At 31.8% G+C, this 22,693-nt stretch overlaps 1 pseudogene; it reads left to right on the top strand.

Moving 5' to 3' along the window:
- The first annotated feature begins 878 nt into the window (after positions 1 to 878).
- The window catches only part of LOC116420971, a 45,011-nt pseudogene continuing 23,196 nt past the window's right edge, over positions 879 to 22,693 (top strand).

Genomic DNA, 22,693 nt, shown 5'->3' on the forward strand with positions numbered 1-22,693 from the left:
GCAAATTGTTTTCTTTGGCTACATCAAGATTACTCCTAATAATAAAGTGATGGGAAGAGGCACTTGATTTTATGCCTATTTTATGCATTTGTTTGTTTTCAACCCCAAGTTGTGGTATTTTATTTTCTACTCTGAAACTGAAGAAATATGGTGCTTTTGTATATATTACTAGTGTTATTTAATGGGTGAAGAAAGAAACAATCAGGCAAAATTATCACAGGATTTTCTGACATTTCTGATAAGAGATGGCTAATTTTTATTGTACAAAAAGTTTTCTACATCATAATATTCAATATGCCAAAGTGTGAAATCACAGAGCCACTCTCTATCCCTACACCAAAATGAATCCTAATAAACTTGATGTATTAAAAGTACATTTAGAAAAAAAGTTATAATTCTTTATGAAGAGAAATTCATTTCACATTTGTTTTCACATACTTTCTCAATGGGAAATTCCAATTTAGAATTGTCAAGATGGCCTATGAGAAAATACTGAAAAATCTGTAAGTCCCTAACTTAAAGCAAGAAGGCAGAATAAGGATGTGATGCATTTCAGATTAGTTCAATGACTGCTTTATAGAACCTGGAGGGCATTCCTGTGGCCTTCACAACAGAAGTATTGCTGGATCAAGATGAGTTTAGTGGCAGTTGTGGCTGGGGAAATCAGTCAAAGAGCATTTATTAATCCCGTATTATATGCCAATCATTGGGTGAAGGGAATTCATAAAGAAATAGCAAAAACAGTCTTTGTTCTCAAAGTCTTTACTTTCTAGTAATGACAAACAATACACACCCAGATTGGTACATTCAAGATAAAAACAAATAGTTAGAAAGTATCTTGGGAGAAAAAACACTAGTGGTTGGGAGGAAGAAGAGGCATGAACAAGAAGAGCCTTCTTCAGCAGGTGGCAATTGGATTGAGTCTGAAAGGAAGCCAGGGATTATATGAAGCAGCAATTATTCCAGGCACAGAGGAAAGCAAAAGCAAAAAGCTAAGATCAGAAATGAAGCATCATGAGGAACAAGAAGATGGGCAGTCATGCTACCCCATAAAGTGTAAGGAATTATGCTTAAAGCTTGTAAAGATAGGAAGAATTTGGGATGTGAAACACTTTAAATGCCAAACAGAAGAGTTTATATTTGATTCTAGAAGTAATCAGGAACCATTGGAGATTAAAAAAGCCATGGTCAGACATACACTTTAGAAAAGCATGTTTGCATCTACCCAGAGAAGGATGGATTTTAGTGGGGAGAGAACAGGGCATAAGTGAGAGTTGCAGAGAAAAATATTGCATGATTAAGTGACCAATTGGATATGTGGCATGGACAAGAAAGGGATTAAGAATGACAAAGGTTGCCAATTTAGATGATTAGAGGGATGATGCCATCCTCAAGAATAACAGGGAAATTTGGAAGAGAGGGTTAGAGATTTCTCTGAGGGATATGTTGAGTTTGAAATGCTTTAGTAAACTCAGGCTGAGTTAGCAATTTAGGTTAAGAAACGAATGAAATAAGACATTAGTAATCCATCTAACATGTAAAAAAATCATACTTTTAAAGCCATATCTGAGGAAGGATATTAAGATCATGTAAAGAATACTCAAAGATATGGCCTTGATTTGGCTGAGTGAGACTTTGCTGTTGTGGTACTGCTCATACTATAAGTATAGCTGTCCTACATAGTTGGAATATTCTCTCTCCTACTCTCTAACTCTTAGTTTTCCTGGCTTCCTTCAAGATACATGTTAAATCTCACTTTCTATAGGAGGTCTTTCCTGGTTCCTTTAGCTGTTACTGTCTTGCACTCTGTGTGATTATCTTCCCTCTATTCTGTAGATGGCTTGTATGTACCTTGCTATTTATAAACTGTTTTTACCATTAGAATATGAGCTCCTTGAGGGAAAAAAAAATTACTTCTTTCCTTTAACCGTATCTCTAGCACCTAGAAATGTAGGGGATGCCCTTCAACTGGGGAATGGCTGACCAAACTATGATATATGATTGGGAAGAATTTTATTATACTTTATGAAATGATGAGTTAGGATGATTTCAGAAAAACCTGGAAAGTTTTACATGAAATGATCCAAAGTGAGATGATCAGAACCAAGAGAACAATGGATAGAATCACAGAAATATTTCATGATGATCAATTTAGCTATGCTCAACAACAATAAAATGACCTAAAAAGGACTGAAAGAATTTGAAATTCTGAAGGAATCAAAAAATGCTAGCCACCTCCAGAGAAGGAATGGATGAAGCCTGAATGCAAATTAAAGCATACTTTTAAACTTTATTTTTATTTTTTGTTTTTTGGTCTGTGTTTTCTTTCATAATATGACTAATACGGAAATAGTCTAGTTCCTCCTCTCTTCCACACTTTCCTTTGGAGTCTCCCAAACACTGAGCTAGCTCTGGCAAAGTGTATGTCAAACTCATTATCAATGTGGGTATCCCTGCATAGTATACTGCCAAGGTAAGAGAACTTATCCACAGCATTCAAAATATCACCATTTATTGTATCTGCATAGTGTAGTAGGGGCTGATGGAAGACCTGTGTTTTCTTGGTGTTAACTGCGAGGCCAAAATTAGCATAAGCAGCAGAGAATCAATCCATATTTTGTTGCATCTCAGCTTTGGAGACTGCACTGAGCACACAACAGAAAATTATGCACCAACACTCCCTTGACTTTAGTTTTGGCTTGTAGCCTTTTCAAGTTGGAGAATTTACCATCAATGTAGTAGCTGACTTTGGTTACATGCTTGTCCTTATTGAAGACATTCTGTAGACCAAACTGAAGATCTAGAGCCATTGTGCTGACCTCACTGTTGTGTGCCTATGAAACCTGGACAGTCTACCAGTGCCACGTCAGGAAACAGAATTGCTTCCATTTGAATTGTCTTGGAAGACTCTGAAGCTCCCTTGGCAGAATAAGAGACCAGACATTGAGGTCCTTTTTCGAACTAAGATTCCAATTCTGCTGCAGAGAGTGCAACTCTGCTGGGCTGGCTACATTGTTCTAACGGCAAATGTGTGCTTGCCCAAAAAATTATTTTATGGAGCACTCACACAGGGCAAGAGCTCACAAGATGATCAGAAAAAGCAATAGAAGGACACTGTCAAAGTCCCTCCTGATATTTTAGAATTAATTGTATGACATGGATCACCCAGCCTGCCGTGCCCTCATCAGAGAAGGTGCTGTGCTCTGTGAGCAAAGCAGAATTGGAGTAGCCCAGAAGAAACCATTCCAAAGAAAAGCTATTCCAAAAGTTCATAGGAACAATTTGTGTCCAACTTGTGCCTGAGCATTCTGAGCGTCTATTGATCTGATCAGCCACAGTCAGACATACTGTAACTCAACTTTAACATAGGGATGTCATTTTGGGCATCTTTGAGAACAAAAGTTATTCAGTCAAATGCAGTACAAAAGTTGGGGAGGATGACTGAGTAAAGACCATCAGATATGGCAATTAAGACAACAACGCTAAATTTACAGAGATCAATTCAATTAAATGATGAGAAGGGAAGCCACGATAGAGAGTCTAGAACAAAAAAAAAAACTGAGCGAAGAATGAAGAAAAAACTGGGTAGAAACAATTTCTTCAAGGAGTTTAGCTGAGATAGGAAAAAGATACAGAAAATAGCTAGCAGAGATGGTAGGATCAGTGAAGATTTTTTCCCCTTATGTATTTTATTTTTCCAAATTTTGTGTTCCAATTTTTTTCTCCCTCCATTGTTTAACCCCACCTCCAAGACAGCAAGTAATCTAATATAGGCTAAATATGTACAATTTAAAAAAATTATTTCCATATTTGTCATGTTGTATAACAAAATTCATACCCAAAAGAGAGAAACATAAGAAAGCAAAAAAAAAAAAAAAGTGAAAATACTATGCTTTGATTCATATTCAGTCCCCATTGCATGAATAGAGAGAGTTTTCTCTCTGGATGTGGATGGTATTTTCCATCCCAAGTCTATTGGAACTGCTTTGAATTATAGCACTGTGGATAAGAGCCAAGTTCACCACAGTTGATCATCATATAATCTTGTTCTACTACATACAATGTTCTCTTGGTTCTGCTTTTAGTAAAGGTTTTTTGGACAGATGGTAGGATACTGGTAGGCATCAGGAAGGAAACAATAGACAGGAAGAGACTAAAGATTAGAGAGAGTTGGAGCAAAGGTAAAGATATTCTGCTTGAGAAGAACAGATGTAAACAAGAGTACAGGTAAAGGGCTGACCTTGGCAAAGAATTAGATTGGAAGGAGGGAATAGATTGTGGTGGATGATGAAGGAGTGATATAAGATGAGAAGGGGAAATGGGGAAATCTTGGTGAATGGTTTCAATTTTTTTGAAGTGGAAAATGAACAATGGTGAGGTCCCTACCAGAGTAATTAGAAATGGGGTATCATGGAAGATTTAGTGTGGAACAGCCAGAGTAGTGAGTTGGAAAGGGAATCAATTAAGGAGGAATAATAATATTTCTTTGTTCAGAGAGCACAATTGATGTTAGATAACATAAAATTGTAGTGAACTCAATTAGCCTGACTTTGTGACTTCCATTTGTCCCTTCCACATGTGTGTGAATAGGAGGAAAGAAGATAGCTTATGAAAGTAATTTAGAGAGATTTGGCAAAAAATAATTAGTATTAGAAAAAATGAAATGCAAGATTCAAGAGATGGCAATAGTAAAGGACAGTGTGAAATGGAACCCATTCAACGAATTGGAAAAGGAGGAGAATGGAGGCAGAAGAAGATGGTGTAGGGTAGTTTTAAGAAATGGGGGACTTGGACATCATGATGAGTATGGAAAGTAAGTTTAGGATAAGTAAGGAACAAGAAAATACAGACAGGTTCAAAATTAGGATCAAACAGGTAAATGCTTTAGAGAAGCAAAGAAATATAGTTGTTCCATTAATTCTAGAATATAAAGAAAAAGTCCTAGTTTTGGATGCTGTGGTAGAAAACAATATAAGCAGATTTAGGAAAACAGTCATGAATTAAAAAATTTTTTCACTTGTCTAAGAAATGTAGAATTCCAGAATAGGATGCTGAGACAATTCATGTTCTTGAAATAGTATAATATCAGAAGCTTTGGACCATACTAAAGTGATTGAATGCCAAAATAAATAAATCAGTCAACTTAGAAAAAATTGCCAGTAGTTTTTGGGAAGAAATCTAGATGTTTCTTCCCCCAAGGGTCAGACTGCATTTTTCACTTCTCAACTGGTTGTTCTTACCTCATAGAGACATAGACGATGTGTGTGTGTGTGTGTGTGTGTGTGTGTGTGTGTGTATATATATATATACTATAAATTTCAATGTCTATGTACCCTGCCAGAAACAATGAGATTTAATAGAGGTGGCATCAAAGAGTAGAAGAGATTAGAATAAAATGCATAAGAGATTATCCCTTTGAATTTCTTTCCTACAATCCTTTTTCAATTTATTATTTTTAAGATAGGTTTTAAATATTAAAAATAATATTAATGCATAGATATGATGATTGTTTATAAGAGCTGCTTTGCAGAAAGATCTAATAACTAATGGACCATGCTAGCAAGAAGGAAGAATCACACAACTACTATAAGGGAACTTGAAAATATATCCAATTCATTTTCCTGACTACTGCCAGGATTACTCCTAAACTATTCAGAAATAAAGTTATCAATAGATTTCTATAAAAACTCACCAGATAAGAATATTGAATGGGGATAAAAATGAGTATACTTTTTTATCAGCTGTACGTGGAATTTGCACAAAAATTGACTATGTATTAGGGCATAATAATTTCACAAACAAATGTAGAAAAGCAGAAATTAAATGCATCCTTTCTAGACCATAATAAAATAAAAAATACATTCAGCAAAGGGCTGTGGAAACAATTAAGGATTAACTGGAAAGTAAATAATCTAATTTTAAAGAATGAATGGATCAAAGAATAATAGAAACAATCAATAATTTCATTAATTAATTAATTAAAATCCATTAATTAATTAAGACAATGATAACCAACAATTCATCAAAATTTTTAGGATGCAGACAAAGCTACTTAGGGGAAATTTATATTTCTAAATTAAATATCAATATAAAATAAATATCAATTAAAAAGAGAAATAGCAGGTCAATGAATTGGGTAGGCAACTAAAATAACTAGAAAAAAATTTTAAATCCCTAATTAATTACTAAAATGAAAACCCTGAAAAATCAAAAGATAGATTAATAAAGTTAAAAGTGGAAAAAACCCTATTGAATTCTAAATAAGTCTAATCCTAAATAAAAGTAGGAAATGGTTTAATGAAAAAATAATAAAAAAGATGAAATCTTAGTTAATTTAATTTTTTAAAAATTATAAAACCAAATTATTAGTATCAAAAATAAAAAGGATAAATGCATTACCAGTGAAAATGAAATTAATTATTAATATCTATTTTGCCCAATTATATGCCAGTCTAAGTGAAATGAATACTTAACAAAAAATGTAAATTGTTCATATTAACAAAAGAAGAAATAGAATACTTAAATAATCCTATCTTAGATATTAAACAGCCATAAATAAGTAAGCCCTTAAAGAAAAAAGAACCCCCAAGTCCAGATGAAGTTACAAACAAATTGTGCCAAATATTTAAGGAATAATTAATCCCAATATTATTAAACTATTTGAAAAAAATGAGTAAAGAAGGGACTTACTTAATTCCTTTTAAGACACAAATGTGGTTTTGACATCAAAGCCAGAGAAAGCAAAAACGGACAAACTATAGGCCATTTTCCCTAATAAATATCAATGTAAAATTTTAAATAAAATGCTAGCAAGGAAATGATATCAATATGTCACAAAGATCATATATTATGAAGAGGTAGAATTTACAGAAATGCGGGGCAGGAGCAATAATAGAAAAATTACTAGCATAACTGGTCATATCAATAATAAAAAAAACAAAAATAATATGATACTATCAATAGAGTAGGAAAAAAAATTTAAGAAATTACAACACTTCTTATTAAAAACACTACCAACATAGGAATGGAAATCTCCTTAAAATGTGGTTGTATTTACTTAAAACCCTTGGCAAGCATTATTTTTAATGAGGAGAGAAACAAGAACCATTCCCAATAACATCAGTGATGAAGCAAGGATGTTAATTATCACCATTATTATTCAATGCTGTATTAGAAATGCTAGTTACATTGATAAAGCAAGAAAAAGAAATCAAAGGAATATAATAAATATGCAATGTGGAAACAAACTATCACTCTTTGCAGAAGATATGATGATATTCTTATAGAATCCTAGGGAGTCAATAAAAAAACAATGAGCAACTTTAGCAAAGTTGCAGGATATAAAATACATTCACATAAATCGTCACCATTTCTATGTAGTACCAACAAAACCCAGAAGCAAGAGAAAGAAAAACTCCATTTAAAATAGTTACAGATGGGGCATCTAGATGTCACAGTGGAAAGAGCACTAGCCCTGGAAATATAAGAACCTGATTCCAGGTTCAAACACTTAATACTTGTTAGCTATGTTACTCTGGGCAAGTCACTTAACCCCAACTGCCCTGCAAACCAATCAACCAACCAAACAGATAAATTTAAAACTGTGGGCAATATAAAATTTTTGGGATTCTAACTGCTAAGACAAACCCAGGAACTAAAATTACAAAACAGTTTTTATGCAAATAAAGAGACATCTAAACAAATGAAGAAATATAAATTGATCATGGATAGGTTGAGCCAATATAGTAAAAATAAAAATTCTATCTTAATTACTTTTTTCATATCATTCCAATTATTTTACCAAAGAATTATTTTATAAAACTAAAAAAAGTAATAAAATTTGATTGGAAGAACAAAAGATAAAAAATATCAAAGTAGTCAATGAATAAAATTGTGAAGGAAGGCTACTTGGCAGTTCTAGATGTCATACAATCTTACAAAGTTGTAATAATCAAAATAATCTGGTACTGGTTTAAAAAAATAGAATAGTAAACCAGTAGAACTGATTAGGTATATAATACACAATAGTAAATGACCATAATAATCTTGTGTTTGATTAAACTGAAGATCCAAGTAAAAGTTCACAATTTAACAAAAACTGCTGGGAAAACTGAAAAACAGTTTGTCAAAAAGTAGGTATGAGCCAACATCTCATATTATATACCAAAATAAGATCAAGATGGGTAAATGATTAAGATGTAAAGGGCAATGTCATAAGTAAATTAGGGGAGCATGGAGAAATTTATCTGTCTGATCCACACATGAAGGAATGAATGGTTTATGATCAAATAAGAAATAGAGAGGATCATGGAAACTAAAATAGATAAGAATTCATTGTTTCATAAAAAAAAAAAAACTGTTGGGAAAACTGGAAAGCAGTATGGCAGAAATTGGGCATAAGTCAATATTTTACATCACTTACCAAGATAAAGTCAAAATAGATACATGACCTAGATAGAGAGAGAGCTATCACAAGAAAATTTGAAGGACATGGAGCATATCAGACTTATGGATAAACAAATTATGAATAAATAAGAAATAGCAGAATGGGGCATAAAATGGATCATTTAAATTACATTAAGAAGTTTTTGTACAAATAAAACAAATGTAGTGAAGATTAGAAGAAAAACAAAAAGTTAGGGGAAATTTTTTATAGTTTTTTCAGATAAAGGTCTCATATATCAAATATATAAATATCTTTGTCAAATCTATAAGAAAACAACTCATTTCCCAATTGATAAGTGATTAAAGGATTACACAAGGCAATTTTAAAGTAAAAAAATCAAAACAATTTGTAGTTATTTGAAAAAATGATCTAAATCAATATATTGATTAGAGAAATTCAAATGGAAACAACTTTGAGATATCATTTTATAGATATCATATTGGTTAAAATGATTGAAGGAGAAAGCAATACATTTTGGAAGGAATGTGGAAAAAACTGAAATACTAATTCACTGTTGGTACAATTGTGAACTGACTCAATTATTTTTGGAGAACAAGCTGGAGTTATACCCAAAGAGTTATTAAATTGCTCATATACTTTGACCAAATAATAGTACTATTAGGTTTATTTCCAAAGATGATTAGGGAAAGGGGGAAAAAAACATCTCTTCTAAAATATTTACATCAGTTCTTTTTGGGGTGGCAAAGAACAAGAAATTGCAGAGATATCCATAAATCGGGAAATGGATGAGATTCTGATGAAATACTATAAGAGACAGTGGCATAAGAGATGATGAGCTCAATGATCTTATAAAAGTATGGATAAGTTTGTATGAAATAATGAAAAGGAAAATAAACAGAATGAAGAGAACATTGTATACAGTAACACCAATATTGTTCTAAGAATAATTTTAAACAAAGTAAGTCATTTTGACTCTTATAAATACCTAAATTAACTATAAAGAACATATGAAGTAAGATACTATCTGTATCCAGACAAAGAACTGATTAACAGAAGAAGAAAAAAAAAGAAAAATAAATTTACACAATAATTTTATCATATATTTAAAAGGAATAGCAAGTTGTACATAATGTATTTGCAGCTTCGTGTGCAATCATCTTTCTTTAAAATAGTATATTATGTAAATGCTTGTTTTGTTTCATAAAATAAAAAACAAACGTTCGTAAAAGGAATAAAATGGATCATCTGATTACATTTAAAAGTTTTTGCAAAAACAATCAATGTAGCCAAAATTAGAAAGAATGAAGGAAATGAGCGGGGAAATTTTATATCAAACTTCTCTGTTAATGACCTTATTTCTCAAAGATATAGGAAATTGAGCCAGATTTATAAAAATAATAGTCATTTCTCAATTGATAAATGGTCAAAGGATGTGAATAGACAAAGCTATCAATATTATCTAAACTTCTATTGATTAGAGAAATATAAATTTAAAACATTTCTGAGGTGTCATTTCAAACCTATCAGATTGGCTGACATGATAGAAAAGGGAAAAAGATAAATTGTGAACTGACCCAACTAATTTTGGAGAGTAATCTGGAATTAGATCCAAAGAATTATTAAATGACCTATACTCTTTGACCAAATAAGGATTGAAGGAGATGTAGGAAAACAGGATCACTAATGCATTGTTGGTGGAGTTTTAAACTGCTCCAATCATTCTGGAGAACAATTTAAAGTTTTGTGTAGGTTCTATGTACTGCTGAGAAAAAAAAATGTATATTTCTTTTCCCATTCAGTTTTCTTCAAAGATCTGTCATATATAACTTTTCTAATATTCTATTTATTTCCTTAGTTTCTTTCTTTTAATATTTTTCACTGGATTTTTCGAGTTCTAAGGGGGACTAGCTGAGGTCCCCTACTAGTATAGTTTTTATATCTATTACTTCCTATAATGCACGTAGTTATTTCTAGAGAACAATTTGAAAATGTGCGTACCCTTTGGTTCATTAACATCACTACTAATTTATATTTCAAAGATCAAAGGATCTCTATGAACAAAAATATTTATTGCAGCTCTTTTTCTGGTAACAAAGCCCTGGATACTGAGGGGATGATCCATCAATTGGGTAATAGATGCACATGTTATGGTATAAGATTGGTGGAATACTATTTTATTATAAGAAACGATGAGCCGTATGTGCACGAATGTCTGTGGCAGCCCTCTTTGTAGTGCCTAGAAACTGGAAACCGAGTGGATGCCCATCAGTTGGAGAATGGCTGAATAAATTGTGGTATATCAATATTATGGAATATTATTGTTCTGTAAGAAATGACCAGCAGGAGGATTTCAGAAAGGCCTGGAGAGACTTACACGAACTGATGCTGAGTGAAACGAGCAGGGCCAAGAGATCATTATATACTTCAACAACAATACTATATGATGACCAATTCTGATGGACCTGACCATCCTCAGCAATGAGATCAACAAAATCATTTCCAATGGAGCAGTAATGAACTGAACCAGCTACACCCAGCGAAAGAACTCTGGGAGATGACTAAGAACTATTACATTGAATTCCCAATCTCCATATTTTTGCCCACCTGTATTTTTGATTTCCTTCACAGGCTAATTGTACAATATTTCAGAGTCTGATTCTTTTTGTACAGCAAAATAACGTTTTGGTCATGTATACTTATTGTGTATCTAATTTATACTTTAATATATTTAACATCTACTGGCCATCTTGCCATCTGGGGGAGGGGGTGGGGGGGTAAGAGGTAAAAAATTGGAACAAGAGGTTTGGCAATTGTTAATGCTGTAAAGTTACCCATACATATAACCTGGAAATAAAAGGCTATTAAATAAAAAAAAGAAAAGAAAGAAATGATGAGCCATACAGTTTCAGAAAATCCTGAAAAGACTGACATGAAATGATGCAAAGTGAAATGTGTAGAACCAGGAGAACATTGTATACAGTAACAGTAATATTTTAAGATGATCAACTGTGAATAACTCAGTTATTCTAGGCAGGACAATGACCCAAGACAATTCCAAAAGACTTTATACTCCTCTAAAGATAAAATTAATGAACTCTGAGCACAGATTGAAGCATATTTTTTCAACTTTTTCTTGTATTTTTTTGTTTTTTGCAATACAATTCATATGGAAATGTTTTATATGACTTCATATAGATAACTAATATAATGTTTACTCAATGGATTAGGGAGAGATACACACATATTTGTGTTTAACAGTAGCTATTCTCTAGGTGGTGGAAGCAGAGAATGGGGGAAAAGAAAGTTACTTGATAACTTTGTTGTAAATTTAAAAGAAATATTAATTTGTATGTAGTAGACTTGCAGTTTCAGGTGCAATTTTTTTCTATTACACTTTGTTATGGAAATGTTTGTTTTATTTAAGTTCAGAATAAAAAACGAAAAAAGAATAATGGAAAGAAAGGATAGGAATTTATAATAAAGAATGTCTGTGGAAACGAGAAGAAAAGTCATAAAAGAATAGTAGAGAAAAATACACAATTAACTCATAACTGTGAATATGAATGGGATAACCTCATCCACAAAGTAGAAGAGGATAGCAAAAGGAAAAAGAACCTAATATTATGTTATTTATAAGAACCATACTTGAAATATAAAAATTCAGATAGTTAAAATAAGGGGATGGAGCAAATTCTATTTTACCTTAACTAAACTCAATAAAACAGTGGTAGCCATGATAATTTCACACCCAGAGACAGCAAAAATAAATTTAATTAATAAAAAGAGGTAAAATGGCCCTTTTTACTGAAAAGTACTATAGACAATGAATTAATTACAATACCTAATATATACACAGCAAACGCCATAGCAACCAAATATTAAAAGGAAAATCTAAATAAGTTACAGGGGAAAAAATAACAAACCTATGATAGCACAGGATTGCAATATATTCATTTCACTAAAAATAAATGAGAAAGAAGTTAAGGAACTGGATAAAATTTTAGAAAAGTTAGATGTAAGAGACATCTGGCAATTAGTGACTAGGAATAGAAAAAAGTATACATGTTTCTCAATTGTACATGGTATCTTAACAGAAATCAATCACGTATTAGGGAATATAAACCTCAAAAATAAATGTAGAGAATCAGTAATATTAAATATATCATTATTGGCCAAAAATGAAATAAAACTATAAGTGACCTGAAAAAAGTACAAAAATCAACTAGAAACAAAACAAAACAAAACAAAAAAATCAACTAGACATACTAACTTAATCTAAAGAACTGATTTGACAAAGGACAAATCATCAAAATGATAGATAACTTCATTAAAAGTAATGACAAGAAGGAAACAACATATCAAAAATTTTAGAATACAGCCAAAGCAGTCCTTGGGGTTAAATTTATATCTAAATTTAAATATCTTAGATATTTATATCTACATTTTTTACATTAAAAATTTATTTAACTAAATACATAATAAGAAAAAAAAAACAAGCTAGAAAAGAGAAAAAGAAAAAAATATATTGTCATGTACCCAGCAGAACACCAGAAAAGATTCAAAATATGTAACAAATTTCCATTTCAAGAAAACATATATAATAGCAGAAGGTATTATATTTATGAATTCCCATCTTTTGCTTTAGATTATTCTTTTGTTCTCCATTGTGAATTTACTTTATTCGTCTACCTCCATTTATCTCCCACATCTCTCCTGGCAAGCTACAGTTAAACATGGATCTTTTTATGTATACATAGATACATACATATACACACATATATACATTTATCCTCAAATTGACACATACATATATCTATACACACACATATATATAACTACATGCATATACACATATGTATATACATATACATATGCATACACATTTGCACATATTCATGCTGTATAATAATATTATTAATAATTCAAATAAATATTCAAACAATATTATTATGGCTAACATGAAATGTGAATTTCTCTCTTGATTGAATCTTTAAGTTTGACTTTGTCTGAGATTTGTTAGCTATTTTTTCTAATAAATTCCACTCCTCATACTTATATAACTTTTTTTTCCTGTTCTTGCTAACTCTTTTACTTTAATTCTACTCCTTAACTTGCCTTGCTTTATTTAACCTCCCTTCCCACCCATGGATTCCTTCCTCCTTTATTTCTTTATAGATTTTGAAGAGTGATATACCCTTCATTATATGTATGTATATTGTAAACAATTTAACCCATTCCCAAAGTGAGAAGGTTGTCAGAACTATCAGTCCTGCTCTTCTATCTAATGCCTCTGTTGGTTCTTCCTCTGTAACTCATTTGTATAGCTTAATGACTATTTTTTTTTTCTTTTGCTCAATGGTTTTGTTTTTGGAGTCAGATTATACACAGTTTTGGCCCAAATTTTTTTGGACTACCTAATTACTGTATCAATCTAGACAAATAGTTTACATTTCCTGATATAAAACTAAATATGCTTTGTTTAATCCTTTGAAATTTGATGCTGGTTCTTATATGTTAAATTTTCAGTTTAATTCAGATTTAGTTGAGACAAAATCATAAAAATTTAAAAGTTCATTGAATGTCTTATTTTCATTCAATATTATGCGTAATTTTGTAGGATATAATATTTTTGGTCACAGCCTTAGTTCTTTTGATTGTTGATGTATATTCCAGGATTCAGTCTCTTATTATAGTTGCAAATAAATCCTGTACAATGCTAATAGTAGCTCCAACATATTTGAATTTTTGTTTGCTTCTTGTAAAATTTTCTCTTTGATCTGGGGGTTTCAAAATTTAGCAATAATGTTTCCATATGTTTTTCTTGTAGAGATCTCTTTGAGGTGGAAATTAGTCAATTTTTTTTCTATTTCTACTTCCCCTTCTTGTTGTATCACTTCAGGATCATTTTCTTTGATTATTTCTTGTATTATTGAGCCAAGGTTCTTTTTCTAGTCAGAGTTTTCTGATAATCCAATTATTTTTGTGTTTTCTCTTCTTGATCTGGTCTCCAGATCTGTTGTTTTTCTTAAAAGATGTTCTACATTATTTTCTATTTTTTTATACTTTATATTTTATTTTGTCATTTCTTGATTTCTTCCATAGTGTTATTGGCTTCCCCTTGCCCAATCCTAATTTTCAGAGTATCATTTTCTTCTTTAAGACTCGACTCCTCCTTTTCTAGTTGGTTGACTTAGTTTTAATAATCTTCTCGTTTTTCTTGATTTATTGAAAACTTTAAAGTTTTCCTTTGATCTCTCTCATTTGATTTTAAACATCTTTTTTTGAGTTCTTCTATAAATTTTTTCTAAGCAAATGGCTCTTTGGGGTAGGAGAGATTTGTGGGTTTTGTTTTTTTTAACTTCAGTGTCATCCTCTGACCTAGGAATCCTGGTCTTCCCTACTCCCATAGTAACTTTCTGAGGTTGGGTTTGTTCTCCTTTGCCTACTTTTTGTTTTAAGAGAATTTATAATGTAAGTACCTCTAATTGGGGGGTGGGGAGGTAGTGCCTCCAGCTTCCTTTCAACTCTCCCCTCTGATCTGGAACCCCACACCAAGGGCTTCCCCTCCTACAAGTGCTGGCAGCCAGGGGCCCTGCCCCGCTGCCTCTGCCCTTACTGAGTGTGCTGGCTCCTTCTCTTCTCACCCAGGGCTCAGTCTCTGCAGGACAGCTGGGCCTGGGGCTCCTACTCAGCAGGAGTTCCCTCAGTCCTGTCCCAGAAGTGAAAGTTCCTGTGGCTGTGGCTGAGGCCACTTCCAAACTCAATTCGGGTTTCCTTCTTGCTGTTTCTGTGGAGCCAGCTTGGAGGTGTTTACACTTCACAGGGTCCTTAGGTCTCCTCAGGTTGTCCCAGGAAGGCCCTGTTCTGTCCTAAGTCTTTGTGTTTCACTGGTCTATGTTTGCCCTGAGGCACAATTCTGTTTTGTTTCTGGGGGAAATCTGGAGGACTTGGAATTTTCTGATTTATTCTGCCTTCTTCCCAGAACCTCCAGATTTCTGCTTTCTTGAAACTCAATCTGGTGTCTCTTGTTTAGAAAAAGATTCCTCATTAGATCCTGCCATCTCTGCTAGCTACTGTTATCGCTCTCTCTTGCTTTTCTCAACCAGACTCCTTGAACAAATCATCTATGTTATCTCCTCTTTTCTCATTTTCTTCTAATCCCTCTACAAACTGCCTTTCCATTTCATCTCTCAAGCAAAACTGCACTCTTCCAAGTTACCAGTGTTCTCTTAATTGCTAAATGTAATGACTTTTCCCATTCCACATTCTTTGAAGCATTTGACTCTGGCTGACCTGCTTTCTCCTCTTGCTCTCACCAATTTTGTCTTTTCCTTAGTACCTAGTACTGTGCTTTATATGTAACACTTAGTAAATGTTTATAAAATTGAACTGCATTAAATTCTTCAGTACAACTAACTTATGTTTGGCTATAGTTGAAGACTGAATTAACTACCATATGAAATGGCATCCTTAACAATTATTTCTCCAGGAAGCTTTCTATTCTAAATTATATAATTCTCCGAAGATTCAACATACATTGTAAAGGTATTTATGACAAAGGTTTTTTTTATGTAGGTGAGCAGTGCTCTTAATTCTTAACCACAAAAAAGAAATGGCTGCAAAAGTAAAAACTGTGGAAACCTTGAAGGAAAGGGACTACTACATCTTTGAATTCAAACTAGAGAAGAAGACTGGACATTTTTTGACATACATCATGGAATTGGAGAGAAGAGAATTCAAAGAGTTCAGTGAAAGAAATGTGAATGAAATTTTCATGAGGGAAGCTGGCTCAAAAGAAATAGGAAACTTAAAAATGCAATTCTTAAAATGCAAACAATTATGATAAAGAAGAAAAGGAGAAACTGTATAAAGAGATCAATAAAATGCAAATAACTAAAATAAAGAAGAAACATTATTCATCCTCTCTTTCTGTTTGAACTCTTAATTCTCTGATTTATGTCCATTCTAATTATCTAGTACCTCTCTATTTTCTATTACTCATGGAATAAAAACTTCCCTGGTCTCCACTTGGGCATCTTCTCTCTATGTGGTTTTTGCTACTTCCTTGTAGATCTTGCCCAATGGATCCCCCCTTTTTACTGTTTCTTATTCCCAGAACAATGTCAATTCTTATAGGTGACAAGGAAGATACTGCCCCATGGTAGGACCATCCCTACTTTCATGTCCATGATTATGCAGACCATCAATGATCTATGCCCTCTCCCTGGATACCTTCTTTTCCCATTTGCCTCAAAATTTTCAAACTCCAAGAAATATAATAGTTAATTTAATTATTTGATTAACAAACAAAAAATTCTAAAGGAGAGTGGAAGAAAGGTCTTCAAATATAAAGGAAGTTTTAATAATATAAGATTATTCTGTATCCACTGAAAACTGTGGAAAAGAATAGAATAACATGTTCTGAAGAGCAAAAGATCTCAAGATAAGAACCCACAGTGATATAGACTACAAACCTAAAACTATACCAGTAATGAAAAAAAATTGACATTTCAATTAAAAAAATACACATCTGAAGTATTTCTAGAAAAAATACCTAAACAAATTATTTGCTTATTAATACCCCCAGACAAGAGAAATACAAGAGAAATAAATGCAGCAATCAAGGACAGATAGATTCCCAAATATTTTATCGTATAGACAGTTATTTTAAATGGAATTTCTCTATCTCTTGCTATTGGATTTTGTTAGTGATGTATAAAAATACTGATGATTTATCTGGATTTATTTTGTATCCTGAAACTTTGCTAAAGTTGTGGATTACTTCTAATAGTTTTTTAGTTGATTCTCTAGGGTACTCTAAGTACCAGATCTAAAACTATATTATAAAGCAGCAGTCATCAAAACCATTGGTGCTGGCTAAGAAATAGAGAAGTTGATCAGTGAAATAGGTTAGGTTTACAGAACGAAATAGCCAATGACTATAACAATCTAATATTTGACACACCCCAAGACTCCAGCTTTGGGGATAAGAATTCACTATTTGACAAAAATTGCTGGGAAAATTGGAAACTAGAATGGTAGAAACTAGGCATTGACCTACACCTAACACCGTACACCAAGATAAGGTTGAAATGGTTTCATGAGCTAGACATAAAGAATGATATTATAAACAAATTAGAAGAACATAGATAGGATACCTCTCAGATCTGTGGAGGAGGAAGGAATTTGTGACCAAAGAAGAACTAGAGATCATTATTGATCACAAAATGGATAATTTTGACCATATTAAGTTAAAAACATTTTGTACAAACAAAACTAATGCAGACAAGATTAGAAGGGAAATAATAAACTGGGAAAACATTTTTACAGTCAAAGGTTCTGATAAAGGCCTCATTTCTAAAATATATGGAGAACTGACTCCAATTTATAATGGTTCAAGCCATTCTCCAATTTATAAATGGTCAAAGGATATGAACAGATAATTTTTAGATGAAGAAATTGAAACTATTTGTAGCCACATGAAAAGGTGCTCCAAATCACTATTGAGCAAAGAAATGCAAATTAAGACAACTCTGAGAGACCACTATACACCTATCAGATTGGCTAAGATGACAGGAAACAATGATGACCAATGTTGGAGGGGATGTGGGAAAACTGGGACACTGATACATTGTTGGTTGAACTGTGAACAGATCCAACCATTCTGGAGCTAAAAAAGTTATCAAACTGTGTATACTTTTGACCCAGCAGTGTTTCTACTGGGCTTATATCCCAAAAAAGATCTTAAAAGAGGGAAAGGGAGCCACATGTGCAAGAATGTTTGTGGCAGCCCTTTTTGTAGTGGCCAGAAACTGGAAACTGAGTGAATGCCCATCAAATGGAGAATGGCTGAATAAATTGTGGTATATGAATATTATGGAATATTATTGTTCTGTAAGAAATGACCAGTAGGATGATATCAGAGAGGCCTGGAGAGACTTACATGAACTGATGCTGAGTGAAATAAGCAGAACTAGGAGATCATTATACACAGCAACAACAAGAATACACAACGATCCGTTCTGATGCATGTGGCTCTCCTTAATAATAAGATGATTCCAACCAGTTCCCTTGTTCAGTGATGAAGAGAGCCATCTATTCTCAGATGGGAGTATAGATGGGAATATACATGGGAACAGAGTGTAGACCACAACATAGCATTTTCACTCTCTGTTGTTATTTGCTTTCATTTTGTTTTTTTCTCAGTTTTTTTTCCTCCTTCTTGATCTGATTTTTCTTGTGCAGCAAGATAACTGTACAAATGTATATACATATATTGGATTTAACATGTATTTTAATATATTTAACAGTATTGGACTACCTGCCAGCTAGGGGAGGTGGTTGGGGCAAAGAGTGGAAAATTTGGAACAAAAGGTTTTGCAAGGGTCAATGTTGAAAAGTTACCCATACATATGTTTTGTAAATAAAAAGCTTTAATAAAAAAATAAAAATAAAAAAACCCTGAAGATGCAAAGTACAATAGCTATAGAGGAAGAAGGGGAAAAATTCACTTTGGAGGGAAAAAAAAGACAAATGGAAGAAAATATGAACCTAATTTTCATAACTTTAAATGTGAATAAATTTCATAATCCAAAAGATGAAAAATACAGATTGGATAAGAGTCCCACAATCTGTTATGGGCAAAACAAACCTAAAAGTAATGATATACACAGAATAAAAATAGAGTCTGATAAAAAACTTTACTATGCACAAGGTGAATCTAAAGAAACAGAAATTGTAAAGCATGCTATCAAACAAGCTCAAAACAAACATTCACAACATCAAAAAAGGGATAATATAAGTACACTATGCTCAACCACCCAACCAATATAATTGCTACTTTAGCATATAAATCCATAAAAGAAAAATAAATTGAATTACAAGAAACATAGACTATAGTATAACAATTGCAGGAGGTATATCAATATCATTCTCTCAATTCTGGATAAATGTAACAGAAAGACAGAAACAGAAAGAGGAAATATAGAATTGAATAAAGTGCTAGAAAAACTAAAGCTAAAAGACTTATGATGTCTTCTAAATGGGTGTCCTTAAAAGTAAATGTATTTTTCAGTATCACATGAAACTTTTACCAAATATTACCCCATGTTAAGGTATAGAAATATTGCCAACAAATGTAAAGAGTTAGAAATATTAAATATCCTTTATAAACAATTATATAAATAAAAATAGTAACCAATGCCTAAAGCACAAACAAAAATTGTAGACCCAAATAGAGACTTAATAATGAAATCCTATATAACCACCAGATCAAAGAACAAATCATAAAATATCTCAATCATTATATGAAAGAAAATAATAATAAAACAACAATAGCAAATTTTCTAGAAAACAGTTCTGAAGGGAAAATGATATCTCTATAAACATGCATTAACATAATAGAAAAGTAAATACAGAAAACTAAAATAAGACAAAATCAGAAGTATTAAAAATTAGAGGAAAAAGTACTAAACCAGAAATAAAGAAAACTTTAGAGAACTAATAATAATAAATACCTAAAAACAAAACCAGTTCTTTGAAATGACTAGTAAATTGAAATTAGTCAATCTAATTTTAAAATGAGAACAAAAAATGAAATTGATGAAATAATATATGTGCAAGCACAAATGTACAAATATATAACCAGAAGAAATGAAAGAAATTATTGAACCTACTATGCTACTGTAGTTGCGAATACAACAAAATGGATTAATACTTTGAAAAATGTAAAATTTCCAAACTAATAGAGCACTAAATATAGATCTTAAAATAGCACAATATCACAAGAGGAAATAGAATTAGAGGTGGTTTTTTAAAAATTATCAAATAAAAAACCTCTTAGTCCTGATGAGTTCACAAATGGATTCTATGAAATTTAAAGAACAATTAGCACCCACTAAGAAAATTGTTCTCAAAAACAGTGAAATCAGGCACCAGATTCCATTTATAAAAAAAACAAAACAAAAAACATAGTCCTTATAGGGACTATATCAGGGAAATCAGGGAAGGATAAAGTACAGAAGGAGAACTTACAGATCAATATTATAGTTAAACAGAATATAGTGACTCATTCAAGAAATCATTAATCGTGACCAAGTTGAATTTATACCAAGAATGCAAGAATGGCTCCACATTAGGAAAACATTCATCATACTTAATCATGTTAAAAAAAAAACAAAACATCTCAAACTCCACATGATTATCTCAACGGATACAAAAAATTTCTTTGACAAAAATACAATACTAATTTATGCTTTTAAAAAATCCTTATAAAAGTGTAAGCATGGAGGAATCTTTTTTTTTTAATATTATAAAAAGTATCTGTTTAAAACCCAAACAAAAATCATACTCAGTGAGTACATGCTAGAACTTTTTATAAATAAATACAGGTACAAATCAAGGATGTCCATTATCCCTACTATTATTTGACATAAACAATAAAACAAAAGAAAGAAATTAGAGGCATTTAGAACACATAAAGAAGAAATAAAATTATCCCTATTTGCTAATGATAAGATGGTTGATTAACAAAGTTTTATGGAATCAGGAAATCTATTGACACAAGAGTATCAGCAAAGTTGAAGGCCATAAGACAGAAACTCAAAAATCAATATTATTTCTATATAATAATAAAATCAAAGAGGCAATAGTAGGAATACGATTCAAATAATGACAAAATGCATAAAAGATAAAATTAACAAAGCACAAAAATATTAACATAAATTTGATTACAAAATTCTCCTTTAAAAATAAAGAATAAGTTAATAACATAAGGAATAACCAGTATTCATGACATTACTATCAAAGTTAATTTAAGCTATACAAAGTTAACATTAGGCAACACTAATTTTAAAAGGAAAATTTTCTAGATCTTGACAAAATAACAATAAAATTCATTTAGAAAAAATAAAAGGTCTAGAATAATACTTTTAAATCTTTTTGGTTTTAGGACCCCTTTAAACTCTTAAAAACTATTTAGCTTCCCCCTAGACCCCAAGAGTTTTGTTTTATGTGTGTTATACTTATAAATATATACTGTGTCAGAAATTTAAAAAGCCTTTAGGATTATTATGAAAATAGGTTTGATATCACAGATATCCTGAAAGAACTTCAGGAACCACCAGTGGTCCCTGGACCATATTTTGAGAACTGCTGATATAGGAAATTGACGGAAATAATGAAACTATGTAGAAACATGAAGGGACAAAGTACTTCAAGATATCAAACTATATTATAAAGCAGCAGTCATCAAAACATATGGCATTGGTTAAAAAGAGAGGTAGATCAATGGGACAGATTAGTCAAAGGAGAATCAGAAAACATAGAACTCAAGAACCCAATTTAAATATTATAGTTCAATAAACTGGAAAACATAAATTATTTAGCAAGGGATTCCCTATTTAATAAAAACTGCTGGAAAACTGGAAAGTAGTCTTACAGAATTTAGGCTTAGATCAGTACCTTATAAATATTTCACAATACACTCTAATGGTTATATGACTTTTATATTATAGATCATAATATAAAAAATTAAAAGGGAAGTGGAATAGGAGATATATTCATAAACAAACAAGAGATTATATTAGATAAAGTAGATAATTTTGCTCACATGAAATTGAAAAGCAGCTGCACAGAAAAAATAAATGGAGAATAACAAAGGAAGTGGTTGAATGGTTAAAAATGTTTCCTATAAAATTTCTCTGATAAAGGTTTCATATCCAAGATAGGTAAAGAATTAACATATAGATGAACAATTAACAATTGTATTATCTATGTAGGTTCTTATGTATAGATACATATATGTGTATAAACACTAAAAACCATTAGGTAATAGATTAGCCAAAGGATATGGACAAATGATGAATTATATACTATTCACTGCCATATGAAAGCATATTTCAAATTATGACAACCATAATCGTAAAAATAAGAAACCCACAAAAACAAATAACCCTAAAAATCTCCTCACCTTCTAAATCATCAAAGTATTTAATAATTTGGAGAAGCTATGAAACAACAGGTAATAGTTGTACTGATGAACAGCTCTACCAACATTGTATTAATTTGGGATAATGCAAATTAAGTGATTAAAATCCTCAAACCCTTTAATCCTGGGATTCTATTATTAAGATTACCAAAAGGAGGTCATTGATAAGAAAAAAGTTTCCAGGTACACCAAAATATTAATAGCAATACTTTTTATGATAATAAAGAATTGCAAGCAAAGTAAATGTCCAGTGATTAAAGAATGGCTAAATAAATCTTGGTAGTAATTACTGTGCAGTA

The sequence above is a fragment of the Sarcophilus harrisii genome, chromosome 2, assembly GCF_902635505.1.
Source record: "Sarcophilus harrisii chromosome 2, mSarHar1.11, whole genome shotgun sequence".
NCBI classification, from domain to species: Eukaryota; Metazoa; Chordata; class Mammalia; order Dasyuromorphia; family Dasyuridae; genus Sarcophilus; species Sarcophilus harrisii.